This window comes from Salvia miltiorrhiza, chromosome 3, assembly GCF_028751815.1.
Source record: "Salvia miltiorrhiza cultivar Shanhuang (shh) chromosome 3, IMPLAD_Smil_shh, whole genome shotgun sequence".
NCBI lineage: Eukaryota > Viridiplantae > Streptophyta > Magnoliopsida > Lamiales > Lamiaceae > Salvia > Salvia miltiorrhiza.
The window spans coordinates 31,125,864-31,147,834 of NC_080389.1; the positions used below are offsets into that span (position 1 = coordinate 31,125,864).

At 39.0% G+C, this 21,971-nt stretch overlaps 1 long non-coding RNA gene across 1 annotated transcript; it reads left to right on the forward strand.

The window, feature by feature from the left end:
- The first annotated feature begins 18,223 nt into the window (after positions 1–18,223).
- Positions 18,224–21,226, forward strand: LOC131014127 (uncharacterized). The gene is made up of 3 exons (XR_009098072.1): positions 18,224–18,557; positions 20,483–20,546; positions 21,091–21,226. It is a non-coding gene; the product is annotated as an uncharacterized LOC131014127 (long non-coding RNA).
- Positions 21,227–21,971: the final 745 nt, after the last annotated feature.

A 21,971-nucleotide genomic window follows, 5' to 3' on the forward strand; every position in this document is an offset into this window, starting at 1 on the left:
TTCAAAAGCTTCAGCACGCCGAGAAAGAAATTTCACGGCAAGATCACAATTGTCAAAGGATGCAAATTTCAACGATCAAATCTTCAAAAGTTGCAACTCCCGGTACCAAAATTTCCACCATTTTGATTCTGTTGTCTGCAGAAACTCCTCTATAAATTGAGGAGAGTTCTGCAGAAGGAAGAAGTGCAGCAAGAGGTGTGAGGCAAGAGAGAGTTTAGGAGATTTTTTTTTTACTTGCAAGAGCTCAAGTGAGCTCCCTTCGCCGGGCCATTTCTTCGTCGACCGGCCACTAGGCTCTGAACCGAGAACGTGTACTCGTTCCTCCATCTTTAGGCTACCAAACCCAACAATCGAAAGGCCGAAACCTTCTCTATATTTTCCCGACCAAAGGCCACAATATCCTTCGGAGGCCAACGTCGAATTCCCGACTTAGCCACCGGCCAACTTACGGCCTTTGTTTCTCACTATCCTTACGACGAAAAAGGATCGAGAAACCACCGTTGTGTAGCCTGATCTATCTCGCACGAGGAAAACTAAGTCGTAGACCTTCGCGGCTAAACCCCATCGCGGAACGACGACCAGAAAAAAACCCCGGCGAACAACTTCCATTAGTGCTCACTTGGACAAGGGTAAGTTGACGCCCTTATTTCGATGCATTCCCGTTTCTATTATATTATGAGAAATTTCTGGGGTATAGATGGGAGTGTGGTAAATATTCGTACAAAGTTTCATATCATTTGAACTTCGTTTACTACCCTTTTAAAATTCGAGAAGTCTACTGCCCGTATCTGCTAAAACTGTCGTGAGGCAGATGATTAGGTTAATTATTTCAGTAACCATATGTTGATATTTAGCTCTCAAATTTTTATTCTATGAAGATATATGTGTTAGCTATCTACATATAAAATTTGAGCTCATTCAGGTAACGTTTGCTATTTTTCAAAAATCTGGACTTTCAGTTGGCAGAAACTGCCGAATCTGGTAGGCGATGGGAAAATCGCTATATCTCTTAAACTACTTGGAGTTTTTCAACATACTTTTTTTTTAATTAAACTAGACTCAAAGAGGTTTCTATTGATATAAAATTAGACTCCATACGAGTTCGGAGTAAAAGCAGTTTATTAGTTGAAGTTGAATATATACAGTTTTGTTGAGATGGAAATGATTCAAAATAATTCTTATTAAGGATTCTAAAGTTTTATTGTTGATAAAATATCACTTTTAGTTTATAAATGAGCTATTGAGATATATAAATATTCTGAGAAAGATTTCATGAGAACTTGTTGGTAAAATTATATTAGATGGAATAGTTGATAAATGAAATATTAAAGATTTATTAATTAAATGGTTAAAATATTAAAATTATTAGATCTTCTCGAAAATTTCTTTTTATAGTTAACTCCTTTTATTATTTTAAAATATTTTTACAAATGTTCCTAAAATCTCACAATGAAATTTTCATCAGGAATTAATGTTTAGAATTTATTAATGACTTATTAGTTCTTTTAATAGTAGCAATATATATATATATTGATTGGCATTATTAAATGGGGAAAAGGAAAATATTTTATAAATTATTCTTTATTTATAATGGATAAATAAAGGAATAATATAAAATGGGCTTTCCTACATCCTCAAAGGTACATGAAGTATTTCGATAAAAGAAGAACGATTGTATATGAGTTAGATACAGTCGTTTAAGGAAATATGGGTAGTTAGAGAAATGAGTGAATAGTGATTCACTGCATTTGTTGTTATCTTTTCTATTATTCACTCGAACACATGTTTCGTGATATCAAAGGTTCAAATAAACAAAAGCGCCTGAGTAACCTATCGCGCTAAGGAAAGAGAATCATTGTCTTAAGTAGCAAAACACTGCAATCAGGTAGGCATTACTTTCGTATATATCAAATGAGCTTAAATGTTACGTTCAAGCAAGTTATTTCATGACAAAATCTTTGAGTTGAAGTTATTTCAAGTATTGTCTTGCCATAAAATGTTTTAATTTCAGTATGATATCTATCTGATATGGCTTTGCCAGTTATCATGTAATCGAATTCGGGTCTTGAGCAGTTGATAGCTATCCTGCCTTGGCTAGTGTACACCAGTGACCGTGAGTCATCTAGCGGGTTGGCCGGTCAAGTGACCGTGAGAGGTGGCCACCTCTCCGGCACACAGATTCAGATATGATAGATTACAAAAGAACTTAGTCTGATCAGACGAACTTTAGAATCACAAATGAATTTAGTATGCTTAGGGCCTTTTTAAGTAAAAAACCCTTGGTTATACTATTGAAATGGCATGACAATTTACATTTATTATGTATGTATATGATTTTCGGCATATGTCTACTGAGTACTTTGTACTCAGCCCTGCATGTATTTCTAAATGTGCAGGTTGAGCAGTGATGAGTGATGATGGGGTGTCGTGCGGAGCTTTGTCATATTTACTAAATAAACTCTTGGCGATACATGTCTTCATACATGTATCACGTTCTATTTCCGCTGCGAACACTCAGTTATGATGCATATTATCCTATTATGTTGGATTGTCAAATCAAGTTATTGTATAAACACTTAAATCGGATACTCTTGACCGATTACTCGCTCTTATCTATTTATGTGTGTTTTTTTTTCATATGATGTCTCAATCTTAGTTCAATTCCTTTATTATTATTTATCACCCCTTTTCTGTCCCCTCTCCTAATTTCCCTTCCCTAGTCACGGTTTCCCGGCTTACCTATCCTTAGTTAAGACCGGTCGTGACAACGAGAAGTACATACCAGGCTGCTATAGACAGAAGAAACAGAACGAGTTCTGGAATTTGAAGCAAAGGGCTGGAACAGTGACTGAGTATGATAGGGCCTTTAACCAGCTATCAAGATATGCTCCACTCTTAGTGGACACTGATGAGAAACGCGCCGAGAAATTCAGGAACGGACTGCGCCACGAGATATCAATCTCCCTAGCAAGTCAGGGAGGTCTCACTTATGCACAAATAGAAGAAAGAAAATCAGGCGTCACTCGAGGATGTATAAAGATAGAGACATGACGGAGCGTGTCACTCATGATGATACGGGCATAGTTCGAATTGTTCAAACATATCAACTATTGCCTTACCCAATAAATTTATTTATTATATAGCTCGTAGTGACAAAAGTGCATTGAATGATTTACTATTTGTGCAATGAGTTGAATCTCTTTCAACCCTTAAAATTTCAATACATATGTAAGTATTGGGATTATGACTGCACGATCTAGGACTTGTGAATTATTAATTATGCATAAGTCAGAGATTAAGACCAATATTACTTATGATATGATCACGACTTGTGTTGTTAATACATGAGAGTAATTAGAAACCTACTGCTATAATAACTTATTATGAGTTTAATTATAGAACGTCATTCTTTCAAAGATGGCAAGAACACGACGCACCGCTAGAAAGCAAATGACGAGGCGACCAAGTCCTGAAAGTATCCTCAGGGAATACCGAACCTACACAGGTTGTTGGAGAGATGACCTAGGAGAGTTCCTCGCCCATTATTATCGACTGTGGAAAGCTGCACATCCCCATGGAGCCACTGGTTATGACGGGATCATGCGCTTGATCTTATTACTTCCACCAGACTGGCAGGGATGGGCTACAGAGCTCGCAGGTGACTACGTACACACTGCAGAAGAGTCGTTTGATCCAGAAGGCGATTTTCCACGGTTCATCGCAGCAATTCACTACACCTATGATGCCTTTGGCAGAGCATTCAGGGGACCATATATGAGGCCAGGAGACCTTGCTCCTGTTGGAGTTCGTCCGGAAGAAAGGACCCCACTTATGCCTACTCAGGCTCCTATAACAGCAGATCCACCCATCCCAGTGCAGAGTGTTTCCCCACAACTGTCTGTTCTCGGTCGTCGATGCCGAAACGACTTCGAGGCCGGGACATCACGTCCAAAAACCCAAAGGAAAGAGACGCCACCACCCCAATCACCAGTCGGTACACCCCCGATACAGCCACCTCCACCAGGGGAAGAGGACCCCATTTACAGTGCGGCCATGAAACAATTAGAAGAAGTCTTGCGTCAAGCACGCGAACTTATTGATAAGGGCAAAGCCCTGGCAGGCACTGATAACGATGAAGGTGAGATCTTGCGCCAGGCACTCAAGACTGCTGAAAAAGGGAAAACTCCAGCCCATGATGACACTGGGGGAAGTAGGAAGAAAACTCCAGGCAAGACGAGTTGGAAGCCACTACCTGCTCAGCCTCTTTCCCTTAAGAAGGGTGCTACGACCTCCGATGCAGGAACGCCCTGCAAGGATGTGGTGAAAATCCGACTTCTCGGTGGTCGTGTTCAGCTCGGGGCAGAGGGTGAGGAAACAGAGGACTACTACCTGGATATCGACTCCGAAGAGGATCCGGAGGAAGACCCAGAAGAGGATCCGGAGAAGAGCAAGTCTGCTAGCTCCCATGGATCGATAGTCTAGGGCAATTGTATTTGCTTGTATGATGTATCTCGAACTCGTGGGTTATAATATTCATCTATCTAGGAAGTTGTTACTACAGGAACGGTAACTACCTATGGACCGTTCTATAACTCCATATTATTCGAAGAGGCCTCTAGGAGGCAGAATCTTTAAGTACTTATATATAAATTCACGCCTTCAGTAAATTCGTGTGTTAAGTACTTATTATATTTCGTTGATTTAAAAGTTTTGCATACGATATAGCTAGTACAAGGAATTGAAGAAGCAATGAACGAGTGTTAGAATACATCTACCATGTACTAATAAACATATTATATTGACTTATCAGAATGCCACCAAAGAGAGGACGTCCAAGAGGTGGGAGAAGAATCCCACAAAATGATGAAAGAGGTCCAGAACCAGGGCCAGAACCAGAAATAGCTCCACAACCAATACGGCCAGAACGTAGAATAGAGGAATTGTTTTTACGTCAAAACCCACCTGTATTCAGCGGTACAGGAGATCCAGCTGAGGCTGAAACTTGGGTGCGTGCAATCGAACGCATCTTCAACTTTCTGCGCTGCACCGACCAGGAACGTTTAACCTGTGTATCTTTCCAACTGACGGGATCGGCTGACTTCTGGTGGGAAGCCAGAATGAAGACAATGACAGCTGATCAACTAGAAAACCTCACCTGGGAGCAGTTCAAGATTGGGATATATGATAAATATATACCCAAAAGTTACCGAAAGAAGAAAGAGATGGAATTCTATAACCTGAAACAGGGGAGGATGACGGTTACACAGTATGATAGGATGTTTTGCGACATGTCCAGATATGCCCCAGAACTAGTTGATACAGACGAGAAAATAGCTGAAAAATTTTGTGCCGGTCTGAGGCATGAAATCAGGATGGCTTTGGCTAGTCATGGAGGGTTGTCGTATACTGAATCCCTCAGTAGAGCTCTAGACATTGAGGCAGCAATGCCATGGGAAAGACCAGTGGCAACACCTATGCCACCACCCCCACAAGCCCAATCCCAGAACTACAAAGGGAAACGAAAATGGGAAGGCAATTACAATGGCCAAACTGAGAAGAAACCATGGCAGGGACAACCACCCCAGCAACAGGGCTTTGGAAGGCAAGTTGCTCCTAATCAGGCGGGGAACAACCAACAGAAAACTTCACCCTGCCCAAAGTGCAACAAAAACCATGGTGGAATCTGCAAGGCTGGCAGTGATAGTTGTTACATCTGTAACCAGAAGGGGCATTATGCAAATCGTTGCCCAAATAAGCAACACGGGATGAGCTTAAGGCCAAACCCACCATTCCAAGCCCCACATCTGAGAGCTATCCAAGCGCTACCCCAGCCACGTCATCTGCAATTGCCGCAGCCTCAACAATCACATCAACCACAGCTGCCACAACCACAGCCACGTCAGCAGCAACAAAAGATGCAACCGTATCACGCAAGAGCCTATGCTATCAAACAGAACCAGCCCGAGAAAAACCAGGGAAACCTCGCAGGTATGGGCATGCTACTCAACACACCTGTTGTACTTCTGTTTGATACGGGTGCTTCACATTCTTTCATTGCAAGTGCATGTGTGGACACCCTAGGACTCAAAATAGAAAGATCTAATCAGGACATGAGTATCTCTTCACCAATAGGAGGAACAATGACAGTAACTCATGTTTGCTCGAACTTAGAATTGAACATAGGATCACTAGAGGTCATAGCAAACAACGTATATGTTATACCGATGTCGGACGTTGATATAATCCTAGGAATGGATTGGCTAGCTGAAAACTACGCTACAATCTTATGCAAGGAGCGGAAGATCTCTTTCAAATTTCCAGAAAAAAATGCTTGGGAATTTCACGGGACAAGAATGGGTAGGAGAATACCAATTATATCCACCCTACAAGCAAGAAAGATGATGAATAAGAAGGACTCTCAGGCATTCCTCGTGTACCTAAACGGGAAAGCTGAGACAAAAAGAACAATTGAAGATGTGGATATCGTACGAGAATTCCGTGATGTGTTTCCAGAAGACTTGCCAGGATTGCCACCTAATAGGCAAGTGGAATTTACCATAGACTTAGAACCGGGAGCGGCGCCAGTATCAAAGGCACCGTATAGGATGGCTCCAAAAGAATTGGAGGAACTAAAAATTCAATTGCAGGAACTACTGGACCTAGGTTTCATCAGACCTAGTGTATCCCCATGGGGAGCACCAGTTTTGTTTGTCAAAAAGAAAGATGGCACCTTGAGAATGTGCATTGACTATAGAGAGCTGAACAAGCTAACACTCAAGAACAAATATCCTTTGCCAAGGATAGATGATTTGTTTGACCAACTTAGGAGTGCGAGTGTATTTTCAAAAATCGACTTGAGATCTGGCTATCATCAACTGAAGGTCAGACAAGAAGATATACCAAAAACAGCTTTTCGAACAAGGTATGGCCACTACGAGTTCGTAGTTATGCCATTCGGGCTAACAAATGCACCAGCTGTATTCATGGATCTCATGAATAGGGTTTTTCACCCCTACTTGGACAAGTTCGTCTTAGTGTTCATAGATGACGTCCTCATCTACTCCAAAAATGAAGAAGAACATAAAGAGCATTTGAGGACCACTCTACAAACGCTAAGGAATGAACGACTCTACGCCAAATTCAGCAAATGCGAGTTTTGGCTGAGAGAAGTCACATTTCTAGGACACATCGTATCATCAGAAGGAATCAAGGTAGATCCTGCTAAAGTGGAAGCAGTACAGGAATGGAAGTCGCCAACAAATCCAAACGAGATCAGGAGTTTCTTAGGATTGGCTGGCTATTATCGAAGGTTTATTGAAGGATTTTCGAAAATAGCAAGGCCAATGACGCAACTGCTCAAGAAGGGGATCAAGTATACTTGGACGGACGAGTGTGAGGAGAGTTTCCAAAAACTCAAGAAGATGCTAACTACTGCGCCGGTTTTAGCAGTCCCCGAACCAGACAAAGAATATGTAATCTACACGGATGCGTCCAAAAATGGACTAGGTTGCGTGTTGATGCAAGATGGCAAGGTAATAGCATATGCATCACGACAACTTAGACCTCATGAGTTGAATTATCCGACTCATGATCTGGAACTAGCTGCAGTAGTACATGCATTAAAAATCTGGAGACATCACCTATATGGAGTTAGGTGTGAGATTTTTACTGATCACAAAAGTCTGAAGTACTTTTTCGAGCAAAAAGATCTAAACATGAGACAAAGGAGATGGCTCGAATTAGTAAAGGACTATGACTGTGGTATTAACTACCACCCAGGCAAGGCTAATGTAGTAGCCGACGCATTAAGCCGAAAAGTCTCGTCAAAATTAGGACATCTTCTCACGAGAGAAGGTGAGCTTATAAAAGAATTTGACAAGATGAAGATAGAAGTGATTAAACCACCTGGAACTATAGCAGGCGTTGTTGAGACAATACCTAGTTTAAGAAAAATGGTGGTAGAAGCACAAAGAAAGGATGAGAAGATGGAAAAATTACGGGAAAAGATAAGATTAGGAGATCTCAAAGATTTCCAAGAAGCACCAGACAATGCCATACTCTTTGAAGGAAGGATATGCATTCCTCAAGATGAAGAACTTAAGAATAAAATCTTGAGCGAAGCCCATGATACCCCTTATACTGCCCACCCGGGAAGTACTAAGATGTATCAAGATCTAAAAGAGAATTTCTGGTGGGAAGGAATGAAACGAGATGTAGCCTCGTTTGTTGAACGATGTCTTGCTTGCCAGTAAGTGAAAGCCTTACACCAAAGGCCTTACGGGGAACTACAACCCTTGGAGATACCAGAATGGAAATGGGATGATATAGCAATGGACTTCGTCACAGGATTGCCAAGATCCAAGCGAGGTAACACGGCTATATGGGTCATTGTGGACAGACTTACGAAGTGTGCGCACTTTATACCAATCCCAATCACCCATGGATCCGACAAGTTAGCTCAACTTTATGTTAGAGAAATTGTGCGTTTGCACGGAGTGCCAAAGTCAATTACATCGGACAGAGATTCCAAGTTCACATCCAGATTCTGGATCAGTTTACAAAAAGAACTGGGCACAAGATTGAATTTTAGTACAGCTTTTCACCCACAGACAGATGGTCAGTCTGAAAGAACGATTCAAACATTGGAGGATATGCTGAGGACAGTAGTGCTAGACCAGGGTGAAAACTGGGAGCACATTTTGCCACTCATCGAGTTTGCATATAATAATAGTCACCAAGCGACTATCGCTATGGCACCCTACGAAGCACTGTATGGGAGAAAGTGTAGATCGCCACTTTATTGGGATGAAGTGGGCGAGAGAAAAATCCTAGGGCCAGACACAATAGGTGAAATGATTGAAATCGTTCGCCAAATCCGACAGAGGATTAAGGAGGCCCAGGATAGACAAAAGTCATATGCTGATAAACGCCGAACTGACTTACAATTTGAGAATGGAGAAAAAGTCTTTCTGAAAGTTTCTCCATCAAAAAGGATCATTAGGTTCGGAGTTAAAGGGAAACTTAGACCCCGATTTATAGGACCCTATGAGATCCTAGAAAGAATAGGCCCAGTGGCTTACAGGCTGGCATTACCGCCAAGCCTAGGAAATGTCCATAATGTTTTCCACGTATCACAACTTAGGAAGTACGTTTTCGATCCAAAGCACGTGATACACCAAAATGAGATGATCCTTAATCCAGACCTGAGCTATGAAGAAAGACCCGAAGCGATTTTAGATAAAAAGGTGCAACAACTCCGAAATAAATCAATCACCTCAGTGAAAGTTCTTTGGAGGCACCATGGACAAGAAGAAGCTACGTGGGAGCTCGAAGACAAGATGAAAGAAAAATATCCAGAGTTGTTTAACGAAGGTATGCAAATTTCGGGACGAAATTTATTTTAAGGGGGGTAGTATGTGATGCCCCGCTCTTTTAAATACATATTAGATTAAATATGTGCATTAGTTATAAAATTCTTTTAATTATTTATGGTGATTATTTTGTTCAGATAATATTATTTCAGCAAAAGTCTGTATAAGAGATACAGAGCTGCGATTTAATATTCAGTCATGAATGAAACCAATAATTAAATTTATTGATTTAACTATACGTTTGAGACTTTGTTTTACCAGTTTATTGATTTAATCAATATTATTAGAAAATTTAGATTTATAACCGATTTTATAAATCGTGTTATTTAAATCAAATTGCTAGAATTATAACTTGAGATCATATGCATAATAATTTTATTATTTCGCATTATATGAGTTAAGGTATTAAGTCGCGAATTAATTCCGACTTTCACGTATTAAATCTCAAGATTGAGGATTTAATTTATGTAAATACGAGGAGTATTTATTAAACGAGAATTGGAGAATTATTACAGGAACTAGGAGAAACTAGATCACGGCACTACACGTATGTCTCGATTTTTCATCCAACACATCAATTCCTACACTATTTCCTACACTATTCCCTACACTATTCCCTATACTATTCCACCTTCCCCTCCAATACACCATTACTGCAGAAGTTTTTCTAAAGATTGCAGATTTCTTCCTGTAGCATATCTGAACTCCATCACACCCCAAAGTTTCCTGTAGGAGAAGAAAATCACGCCAATAGCCACAATTTTCAAAAGCTTCAGCACGCCGAGAAAGAAATTTCACGGCAAGATCACAATTGTCAAAGGATGCAAATTTCAACGATCAAATCTTCAAAAGTTGCAACTCCCGGTACCAAAATTTCCACCATTTTGATTCTGTTGTCTGCAGAAACTCCTCTATAAATTGAGGAGAGTTCTGCAGAAGGAAGAAGTGCAGCAAGAGGTGTGAGGCAAGAGAGAGTTTAGGAGATTTTTTTTTTACTTGCAAGAGCTCAAGTGAGCTCCCTTCGCCGGGCCATTTCTTCGTCGACCGGCCACTAGGCTCTGAACCGAGAACGTGTACTCGTTCCTCCATCTTTAGGCTACCAAACCTAACAATCGAAAGGCCGAAACCTTCTCTATATTTTCCCGACCAAAGGCCACAATATCCTTCGGAGGCCAACGTCGAATTCCCGACTTAGCCACCGGCCAACTTACGGCCTTCGTTTCTCACTATCCTTACGACGAAAAAGGATCGAGAAACCACCGTTGTGTAGCCTGATCTATCTCGCACGAGGAAAACTAAGTCGTAGACCTTCGCGGCTAAACCCCATCGCGGAACGACGACCAGAAAAAAACCCCGGCGAACAACTTCCATTAGTGCTCACTTGGACAAGGGTAAGTTGACGCCCTTATTTCGATGCATTCCCGTTTCTATTATATTATGAGAAATTTCTGGGGTATAGATGGGAGTGTGGTAAATATTCGTACAAAGTTTCATATCATTTGAACTTCGTTTACTACCCTTTTAAAATTCGAGAAGTCTACTGCCCGTATCTGCTAAAACTGTCGTGAGGCAGATGATTAGGTTAATTATTTCAGTAACCATATGTTGATATTTAGCTCTCAAATTTTTATTCTATGAAGATATATGTGTTAGCTATCTACATATAAAATTTGAGCTCATTCAGGTAACGTTTGCTATTTTTCAAAAATCTGGACTTTCAGTTGGCAGAAACTGCTGAATCTGGTAGGCGATGGGAAAATCGCTATATCTCTTAAACTACTTGGAGTTTTTCAACATACTTTTTTTTTAATTAAACTAGACTCAAAGAGGTTTCTATTGATATAAAATTAGACTCCATACGAGTTCGGAGTAAAAGCAGTTTATTAGTTGAAGTTGAATATATACAGTTTTGTTGAGATGGAAATGATTCAAAATAATTCTTATTAAGGATTCTAAAGTTTTATTGTTGATAAAATATCACTTTTAGTTTATAAATGAGCTATTGAGATATATAAATATTCTGAGAAAGATTTCATGAGAACTTGTTGGTAAAATTATATTAGATGGAATAGTTGATAAATGAAATATTAAAGATTTATTAATTAAATGGTTAAAATATTAAAATTATTAGATCTTCTTGAAAATTTCTTTTTATAGTTAACTCCTTTTATTATTTTAAAATATTTTTACAAATGTTCCTAAAATCTCACAATGAAATTTTCATCAGGAATTAATGTTTAGAATTTATTAATGACTTATTAGTTCTTTTAATAGTAGCAATATATATATATTGATTGGCATTATTAAATGGGGAAAAGGAAAATATTTTATAAATTATTCTTTATTTATAATGGATAAATAAAGGAATAATATAAAATGGGCTTTCCTACATCCTCAAAGGTACATGAAGTATTTCGATAAAAGAAGAACGATTGTATATGAGTTAGATACAGTCGTTTAAGGAAATATGGGTAGTTAGAGAAATGAGTGAATAGTGATTCACTGCATTTGTTGTTATCTTTTCTATTATTCACTCGAACACATGTTTCGTGATATCAAAGGTTCAAATAAACAAAAGCGCCTGAGTAACCTATCGCGCTAAGGAAAGAGAATCATTGTCTTAAGTAGCAAAACACTGCAATCAGGTAGGCATTACTTTCGTATATATCAAATGAGCTTAAATGTTACGTTCAAGCAAGTTATTTCATGACAAAATCTTTGAGTTGAAGTTATTTCAAGTATTGTCTTGCCATAAAATGTTTTAATTTCAGTATGATATCTATCTGATATGGCTTTGCCAGTTATCATGTAATCGAATTCGGGTCTTGAGCAGTTGATAGCTATCCTGCCTTGGCTAGTGTACACCAGTGACCGTGAGTCATCTAGCGGGTTGGCCGGTCAAGTGACCGTGAGAGGTGGCCACCTCTCCGGCACACAGATTCAGATATGATAGATTACAAAAGAACTTAGTCTGATCAGACGAACTTTAGAATCACAAATGAATTTAGTATGCTTAGGGCCTTTTTAAGTAAAAAACCCTTGGTTATACTATTGAAATGGCATGACAATTTACATTTATTATGTATGTATATGATTTTCGGCATATGTCTACTGAGTACTTTGTACTCAGCCCTGCATGTATTTCTAAATGTGCAGGTTGAGCAGTGATGAGTGATGATGGGGTGTCGTGCGGAGCTTTGTCATATTTACTAAATAAACTCTTGGCGATACATGTCTTCATACATGTATCACGTTCTATTTCCGCTGCGAACACTCAGTTATGATGCATATTATCCTATTATGTTGGATTGTCAAATCAAGTTATTGTATAAACACTTAAATCGGATACTCTTGACCGATTACTCGCTCTTATCTATTTATGTGTGTTTTTTTTTTCATATGATGTCTCAATCTTAGTTCAATTCCTTTATTATTATTTATCACCCCTTTTCTGTCCCCTCTCCTAATTTCCCTTCCCTAGTCACGGTTTCCCGGCTTACCTATCCTTAGTTAAGACCGGTCGTGACAACGAGAAGTACATACCAGGCTGCTATAGACAGAAGAAACAGAACGAGTTCTGGAATTTGAAGCAAAGGGCTGGAACAGTGACTGAGTATGATAGGGCCTTTAACCAGCTATCAAGATATGCTCCACTCTTAGTGGACACTGATGAGAAACGCGCCGAGAAATTCAGGAACGGACTGCGCCACGAGATATCAATCTCCCTAGCAAGTCAGGGAGGTCTCACTTATGCACAAACATTGAGCAGGGCTCTCACCATTGAGTCATTGCTACCAATGGAGAAAGGAAAAGCTCCAGGACAGTCGGGATTTGTACCACCTCAAGATGGTGGTAAAGGAAAAAGGAAATGGAACGAGAGAACGGGTGGAAACCCTGGAACTGGAAATGGAAATGAGAAGAAACCATGGGCTGCAAACCAAAATCAGAATCAGCTTCAGAACCAACAGCATCAGGCAATTATTAAAACACCTTGCCCGAAGTGTCAGAAACTCCATCTGGGAGAATGCCTGAGAGGAGTGAACGTCTGTTTTACATGCGGAGAAACTGGGCACTGTCACGATCGGCCTTAATTAGGGATAATTAAGCCGGGAAACCATGACCAAGGGTTGGAGATGAGAAGCGGGATAGAAAGGGGACACATAAAAGAATACTCAAAGAGCTTGGATACGCATGAAATATTCCTTAAAAAGGAAAAAAAACATCGTTAGGGGCTTGGCTAAAACATTATCAGAGTTTGCAACGGAAGGCGTAACTGAAATAATCAGTGTTTACAGCGGAATGCATAACTGAGATACATGTATGAAGACATGTATCCTTTCTGAGCCTACTTTAAGTTCGACAAAAGCTCTACTCAGCAACAACACTTCATCGCCCATCACAGCTCAACCTGCACAAACATAAACATCGAAGGGCTAAGTACAAGAGTACTTAGTGGGCAGTTGCCAAGCATATAACATAACATCATTAACAATTTCACAATATCGCATAAGAGGCATGAGTTTCTTTCATATCATTTGCTCATTAAACATTTCCAAATTCATAAATAGCATAAGGGCATTCTTCATCATCAATCTTCATTAACAAACATCGTGTCGTGGAGAAGGCCTTCCCCAACGAACACGGGCATCGCGCCGTGAAGGGGAGCCTCCCTCAGCGGTCACGGCATCGTACTATTGAGGGAGGCCTCCCCCAATAGACGCTGTAACACTGGCATACTGGCATTCTGGCATCGCGCCGCGAGAGAGGCCTCCCTCAGCGGACACGGCATCGTACTGTTGAGGGAGGCCTCCCCCAACAGACGCAAGCATCAAACATAAGCGTAAAGCATTCAAGCGTAAATAAGCGTAATAAAGCATACCACACTTGAAGATCCAATTTACATTTTAAAGCATAACACTTGCATAGCATTTTATTTACGCGTAAGAAATTGCCCACCTGATAGCAAAGGTTTGCTAAGGTACTGTGACTTCTTGAATAGTTCTTACTCTCGCGCTTGACCTTAATCATGAGAATGTAAAATAAGACATTGCCTCGAGGAAAATTCTCAATTAATGAGAAAGCGTAATTAACTATGCATGAATCTGGTATGCATGAACTAATCTTCTGAGCGATAATTGGGAATTCTACTATTAATCCTCATTAATAGATTTAGCTAATTCTCGTCTAGCGCGGTCGAATAAAACTGTGATTCTTCCTTCCTCATCGGAATATTCTAGTCGTGAAATAAACCTCGCATTTGTACTTGATTGAAAAATGACTAACTCGGCTTTAAACGAAGTGTGACCTTGTAGAAATTATCGGGCTTTTCGATAGAAACATCATTACTAGCGTAACCTCAAATAATTAATAGGCTCAAAAGAGAGTAGTCAATTAATTAAATAAACCAATGGCTTTAAAGAAATAAATGATAATAGCTCGTTTTAAAGTCCGAAGTCCAAAAACATTAATTAATAAACTGGGCGGCTCATTACTGAATATGAATCGGCTCACCCACTGATAAATAATTGGGCTCCATCAAAAATTGATACTGCTAGGCTTAGCTCAAAGGAGTAACTTCAGCTCAAGCTTCAAAAGAATTAAAGCCCAACTTAAAAAGTCTTCGACCCAAAACAATTAAAATAGGGGTCCAAATAATAATTAATGTGGACTGAAAAGAATTAATCTTAGCCCAAAAAGGCAATTTAATCGGCCCAAATGATGAATTAAACTGGCCCAACGAAATATAAATGGGACTAGAATAATAGCCCATCATAAAATATGCATCAGCCCAACTCCTTAATTAAATCGAGCCCAATAGAAATAATGAGAAGGGCCAATTAAATAAAAGGTTGGCCCAGTTCGAATTTAAATGTGAAAGCCCAATAAATTAAATAAAATCAAGCCCAAACTTTTTAAATAATATAGCCCAAATGAAATAAATCATCCAGCCCAACTCTTTTAAAAATTTAGAGCCCAACAGTAAAATAATAAGAATGGCCCAACTGTAATAAAATAAATAAGGCCCAACTTAAATTAAAATCAGAGGCCCATACAGTAATTAAAATCGGCCCAATTTATGAATTATAAGGGGAGCCCAAAACAATTAAAAGAGGAAGCCCAAGTCTTAAAATAATCAAAGCCCATCCTCACTCTCTCTACTCAAACTCTCGGCTCTCTCTCTCTCAACTCTCAAACGTGATTTACAGAATTCAAGGCCGAGAGTCCTCTTCTTCAACTTTCAAAATTTCGCCGCCGCGTCGGCTGCTTCTGAAAATCCGGCGAACGTCGGCCAGCCGAGGACATCGCCCCTGGTCCATTTCTCTCTCTCTCCATCTACTTCCCTCTCTCAATTTCTCACCCGATCTGTCTCCCGCAAATCTGCCGTCGCCGCTCCGTACTCTGACCATTCCAGCCGCCGGCGAGGCCGGCGTTGCTCAGAACCCCGACGCCGGTCTGCTGTCACGCCCTTGTCTGGAGCCATCGCCGCCGTCTAGAGCGGCTGCTGCTTCGCCTGGAGTCGCCGCCGACTGCTGCTGCTCGTCCGGTGGTCAGCGGTCGTCGTCTGTCGCAGAGCTCCGACAGTCCACTACCCTCTCCCTCTCGTTCTCAGATCCGAAGACCCACTTCGTTTCTCCAACAGTGGAACCCAATCGAGCCATAAGATCTGGAACTCAAGGCCGCTGTTTCTTCGTTCGAAAACCGGTCTGCGTCATCATCGGGCAGTCAGCCCTTCTTCTCAAAGTTAAGTCTTTTTCTCGTTCAATTCTATTTTAATCGATACATAATCGGACTAGGCAAAGTGCCCATATTCTTGTTTCGCATACTCTCAAATTATGCTCGTTTACTCATACTTAAACTGTCACTTGCTCATGATCGCATAGTTGGTGTGTTAACTAAGTTCAAGATGCTTATAAGATTGTCTATCCTTGTGAAACTACTCATGATCATGCTTGGTATAAATGCTTACTGGAATGGATATTTGAGTTTGTGAATTACCTTGATTGTTTTGTCCTTTTGGCTGTCTGTTGCGCTGTTTGAGTTTAATGAGGAGAGAGCTGAAAATTTCAGATGTTTATTGACATATGCAGGGGAATCAAGAATGGACTGGTGGAAAACTTAAGCCAAAGCTTACCTGTTCGAAGTTTGGCAGCAGTAAATGAAGTCTCTCATTCCTTTGGTTGTTGAAGAACTAAGGAATGAATGAAAGGGCTGATAATAACCTTAAAGAATCGAAGATGGTGGGGAGCAAAGGGTGGTGGGAAAAAATGTAGTGGAGGAAAGCAAAAGGTGGTGGCGCAGTTGGCTAGTGCGTAGGTCTGCGTAGGTCTCATAGATATATGTTGAGTGGAGTTGGTGGCTGAGTAGGCCACGTAGAGTCTACAGCTTTGTAATATACTAGACGATTTTCCCCAAGTTGGGAACTAGCCTGTAATCTGTGAACTGTAAATAAATATTGTTTTCGATTTTCAATCATCGCATTTTTGTATCCGTTTAGTATTTGCTTCCTTGTTTCCAATATTGAAAAACTATAATATGACTTAAATTAAATCCGTAGATTTAATCTATGTTGCAGTCGTAATAATTCCTCGACTTCTAGTAGCACTAATAAAATATAACTGCTTCTGTTTTTCGATTAATAAATAACATGACTTTGCTAAGTCAGTTATAACTTGGAAATAATAATTATTGAATGGCTCAATAATCCTCGTCGCGTTTTTCTCATACGTTATAAAAGCATAAGGCTAAAATAATAACTTTGTCTCTGATAAAATAAAAAATCAGGATCATAAGCTGGATTCATTTATAAAAATTGCATTTACTAGTTTTAATCATAATTAAAAGAGCGGGCTACTACAGGCACTATGCTCCGGCATGCCCAAGGAAGAGATGAGGAACACCTCAACAGCAACAGAACCAGGGTCGTGGAGGACATCGGGGGCCGCCCCAAAATGCTAGGGTGTAACACCCCGTACTTTTCCTATGTTGTGAGATAGTGTCTTAACACTATTGAGAGTACTGAGATGTCGAATTACGAGACTACTTTTTTTTTATGACCAAATAAGACTGATTGTCTTTTAAATAGAAATACGAGTGAATAAACCGACGATGGAATTAGAGTGATGAGATTTGAGAAATGAGTTGAGATAGAGATGCTGATTGAATTGAGCTGAGATTTTATTTTATTTCCAACTACCGGGAATAGAGATACCGGATACTGAGATATCAGAGATTGACTGTCCTATTAAGAAAATAGGAATAATGAGTTGGAAATAGAGTCGAGAAAGAAAGAGTGAGAACCTTGATGAAAATAGTCGGTTAGAGAGAGACGTTTAGTCTGTTTGTGTTTGCCGACTGCTTTGATGTGATGTTATGTGAAATTACGTGACTGATTGATTATGTGATTTCTGTTACGTGTGTCATTATGACCAAATTATTGTGATTTTTATTTGAGACTTTAGCACTTGGAATTTTGATTAAGTTTCCAAAGTAAGTGCAGTTTATTTTTACCGAGAAATCGAATGATGCCGGTTTATGGAAATTTTTCCAAGCATAATATTTTTAAATTATTTTTCCTATGATGAGGAATATTATAATTGAGTGAGTGCACTAATATTAGTGCTATAATTATTTTATTTTGGTCACATGAATAATTATACTATGGTACTTTATTAATGAGTAATATTTCCATAGTTTTTGTGATTATTATTTAATCACCCTTCTCACATGATTTATTTTTAATTTCCCAAGTATGAGACTAATTACTAAAATTTACTAAGTGTAGAGATTGAGAGAGTAGAGATTTAGAGAGTAGAGATTAGAGAGAGTGTAGAGATTAGAGAGAGAGAGATCAAGGCATTAATTGCCAAATATTCTCAAGATCATCAAATCCTCTTTAAAGATCACAAATCTATCCTAAGATTTCCAAGATCAATTCATATCTTGCTAGAGAAATTCTCTCTCTCCTTCACTCCAAACTTTCGACCACCACCTCTCTCTCCTCTCTCTCAAATTTCCACCATTGACAACCATTAACGAGACCTTGGGAGCTTCACAACATCACACCAAAATCACAAATCACCCTCTAAATCTTACACTAAACACTTCCACCTCCTTGAATTCAAGAAGATCTTTGGAGATTGACTTCAAGAATAGAGAGAGAAAGTTTGATATTTGGTGTAAACTTGGGTAAGTGATCTCCATATTCATAGACTAGACTTGTATGAGATTGTATGTGAGTATTCTTGAGAGTTTGAAGCAAGAAAATCAACCCCTTCATTTTCTCTAAATTTCGAAAATATGGGTCTCATACCCTTCAAAAAATTTTCTTTTTCTTTCCTTGAATTGGGGTGAGAAAAATGATCTATGATATGTTGGTGATGATTGATGTGTGTTTTGAAAAGCTATGCTTTGAGATTCAAATTTTGAATGAGTTTAGTTTACCCAAAATTGGGAGATTTTGAGTCAATGAGATAATAGATAAATTGATGATGTAAATGAGTCTATGATTGATGGAGTAATTTGAGTATATGATGTCCATTGGAGTTTTTGGTGTGAGTTAGTTTACTAAAATTAGGGATATGTGTATATATGCCCTTATATGTAAATTGATGGTTTTTATGTGAGATTAATTGGTTAAAAATGAAAGATATATGAATAGATTAAAGATTCATATGTGTTTATAAATTTCAAGGAGTTAGTTTAGTAAAAATTAGGACTTTTTGATCTATGTGTTATTTAAGTGATTTTGCTTAAAATATATGTTTTTAAGCATGATAGTAGTGTCTTTGCTTGTTTGATTAAGTCTATTGTAGGCTAAATAAAATTTTGGATTAGTTTAGTTTGTATGAGTTTTGAGTTTTGTATGATGTGAGTTTGATGCTTGATAAAATGAGGTCAATTTGCTCTATGATCCTTATGAGAATTTTATCCATGTTTTGCTAAGAGTTTTAGGTTGATACATGGATTTTTATTAAAATATAGTTTTTATGATAAAAGAGAATGAATATGTGAATAAGGAGTTATATGATGTAAATGATCATATTTGAGTAATTTTGAGCATGGAGATTGAGAAGAGGATTAAATTGATGCGTTTGTAGAAACGTTTTCCTTGAGATTTGAGTTTATGATGAAAAAGGAGATTTGAGATTGAGTATGATGAGTATTTTAATGTTTTTGAATGTTTTTTAGTGTTATATGTGTTTAAAATGAGCTTTGATTGGTTTTCTTTGAAGGAATGTTGAATTGAGCATTTAAGAGTTGAGATGAGTTTTTGGTGATTTTTCGTAGGCTACTGACCTACTGTGATCGACGGGTTGTCGATGTCTAATGGCTTTGAAAATTTTACAGCATGTCCCTACATGAGTCTTGAGCATACCGGTAAAATTTCAAGTCATTTGGACTTGATTTACTATTTTTATAAAATTCAAAACCAAATCTGCACATTTCTACCGGGAATTTCAGAGAACAGGGGACAAAGTCATTCATTTCAGTAGCTTCCTGTGTGATCCAGATTTCCAAAGTTTTATGGTATCAACCTTACTGTATGGGCTAGATATCCACCAAATTTGAGCTCAGTTTGATAACGTTTACTATTTTTCAAAAATCAATGTTTCCGATTGCTCAAAACTGCCGAATATGGTAGACCGTGGTAAAAACGCCATATCTCCCAAACCACTTGAGTTTTCTGACTCTACTTTTTTTTAAATGAAAACTAGACTCAAATACCTTTCTTTTGGTATGAGTCTGGAGTCAGGAGATGTCGGAGTCAGAACGTGTTAAATTTTGAAGTTGAGTCAGTGGGAAAACAGAACATGATTTGTTGATGTTTGATTGTATTTTCTTATGTGCCTTATGTGTTTATGTTGCCTAAGTGTTTTAATGAGATTAGACGAGTCTTATATGAGAGATAAATCGAGACTTAGAACCATGATTTTCTTGAAACCTATCCTTGGACTTAAGGATTTGAAATGAGTGAAGAGTTTATGTAGAGTTGGTTAAGGAGATAGAATATAATATAGAGCATGAGTTGAGGCATGAGTTTTTGTCGTTGAGTTTCTAATCGGGATTCATTTTATGACATGAACCTTCGATGATGACGATGATCCCTGAAGACACGAGCAGAGCAAGGAAGTAAGTAACTCCACTTTGACGGGAGTTTTTGAGTAAGGTCTTCAGGTGGGCAATATTTTGAGTATACATATATTATCCGAGCTTTCTAAAATGATTTGATGATTAATGATGATGTTATGAGCTTATCAAATAATTTGAGATAAATGATGTTTGAGAACTGTTTGACTTGCCAAGTTTTGATGTTGAGCTTGTATGTTACCCTCTACTGATGAGATGAGACGAATTCGGGTCCTGGGCAGTTGATAGCTATCCTGCCAGGGGCTAGTGTACACTGAGGTGACTGTGAGCCGTTGAGCGAATCGGCCGGTCACGGTACTTGAGAGGGAGGCCCTACTTCTCAGTACCTTTGATGATGATGAGTTGTAGATGTGGTACATGCATGATGAGTACTTTGATAGCGCTATCGTTTATTTATGATGTTGATTATTAAAACTGCATGCACAGATTCATTTAATACTAACTTATTTCTGTGTATTGCTGAGATGTGGCAAGCTTCAAACTTATAGCTCTAAGAGCGCCTTTCTTGTTTTCGGCGTTTGCCCACTGAGTATTATGTACTCACGCCCTGCATGTATTTCTAAATGTGCAGACTAAACGAGGAGTGAGATTGGTCTGGTGCTGGCGGGGAAATGTTGGAGGATGTATTTACTTTATCGTATTTCCATTTTGACGATAAAGTCTTGATGATTGATATACTTAAATTTTCTTTTGAAGTTAAGCAATGTACTCACGGTTATATGTCTTCATACATATAATCGGTTCGGCCTTTTGCTGCGATACTCTGCATATTATGATTCCTTACGAAAAATGAGCGATACCCGTTTTGTTTTTGTTCGTGAAATTCCTGATAATTAAAAAGTTATAACGACATTGACGATTTTACCCTTGGGTTCATTTATAAGGATTTCTTTAAACACCTTTTGATGCGAGCTTCCGCTTGATGTTCGACCTATTCTTCTTATCTTTTATTCTTTTAAAAATAGTCGTATCGATACTCGTACCCCACTATCACTAGTGTCGGGTTTTCGGGCTGCGACAGGGTGGTATCAGAGCAGGTCCGTCTGCTCTGAGTCAATTGCTTGACTAAGTTGAACCCTTGATTGCTTCTACTCTTTTTAAAATTGAGTACTAGTCTAATTTGAATTCCTTAGACTAATTTGAGAGAGTTAGTTTGAAACGAAACCCCAGCACCCCATCTCCTCCGGCTCTAACGAGGTAAGAGGTTGATGTTGTTTCTTGTTGCTTTCCTGTTGAGAGCTGAGTTTGATTCACTAATGAGTCATGTATTGTTTTAATGACAAAATTGTTTGAGATGATGAATTCTGATACGAGGCAGTTGAGGCTAGTATAGCCGATGCCCCACCGTACCAAATGAGGATGACATGCAGAGTCGAGAAGAGGCAGCGATACATAGACGATATAGCGAGGCGATGCGCCATTGGTTCAGGACTACTGGACTGAGAGAGGGCG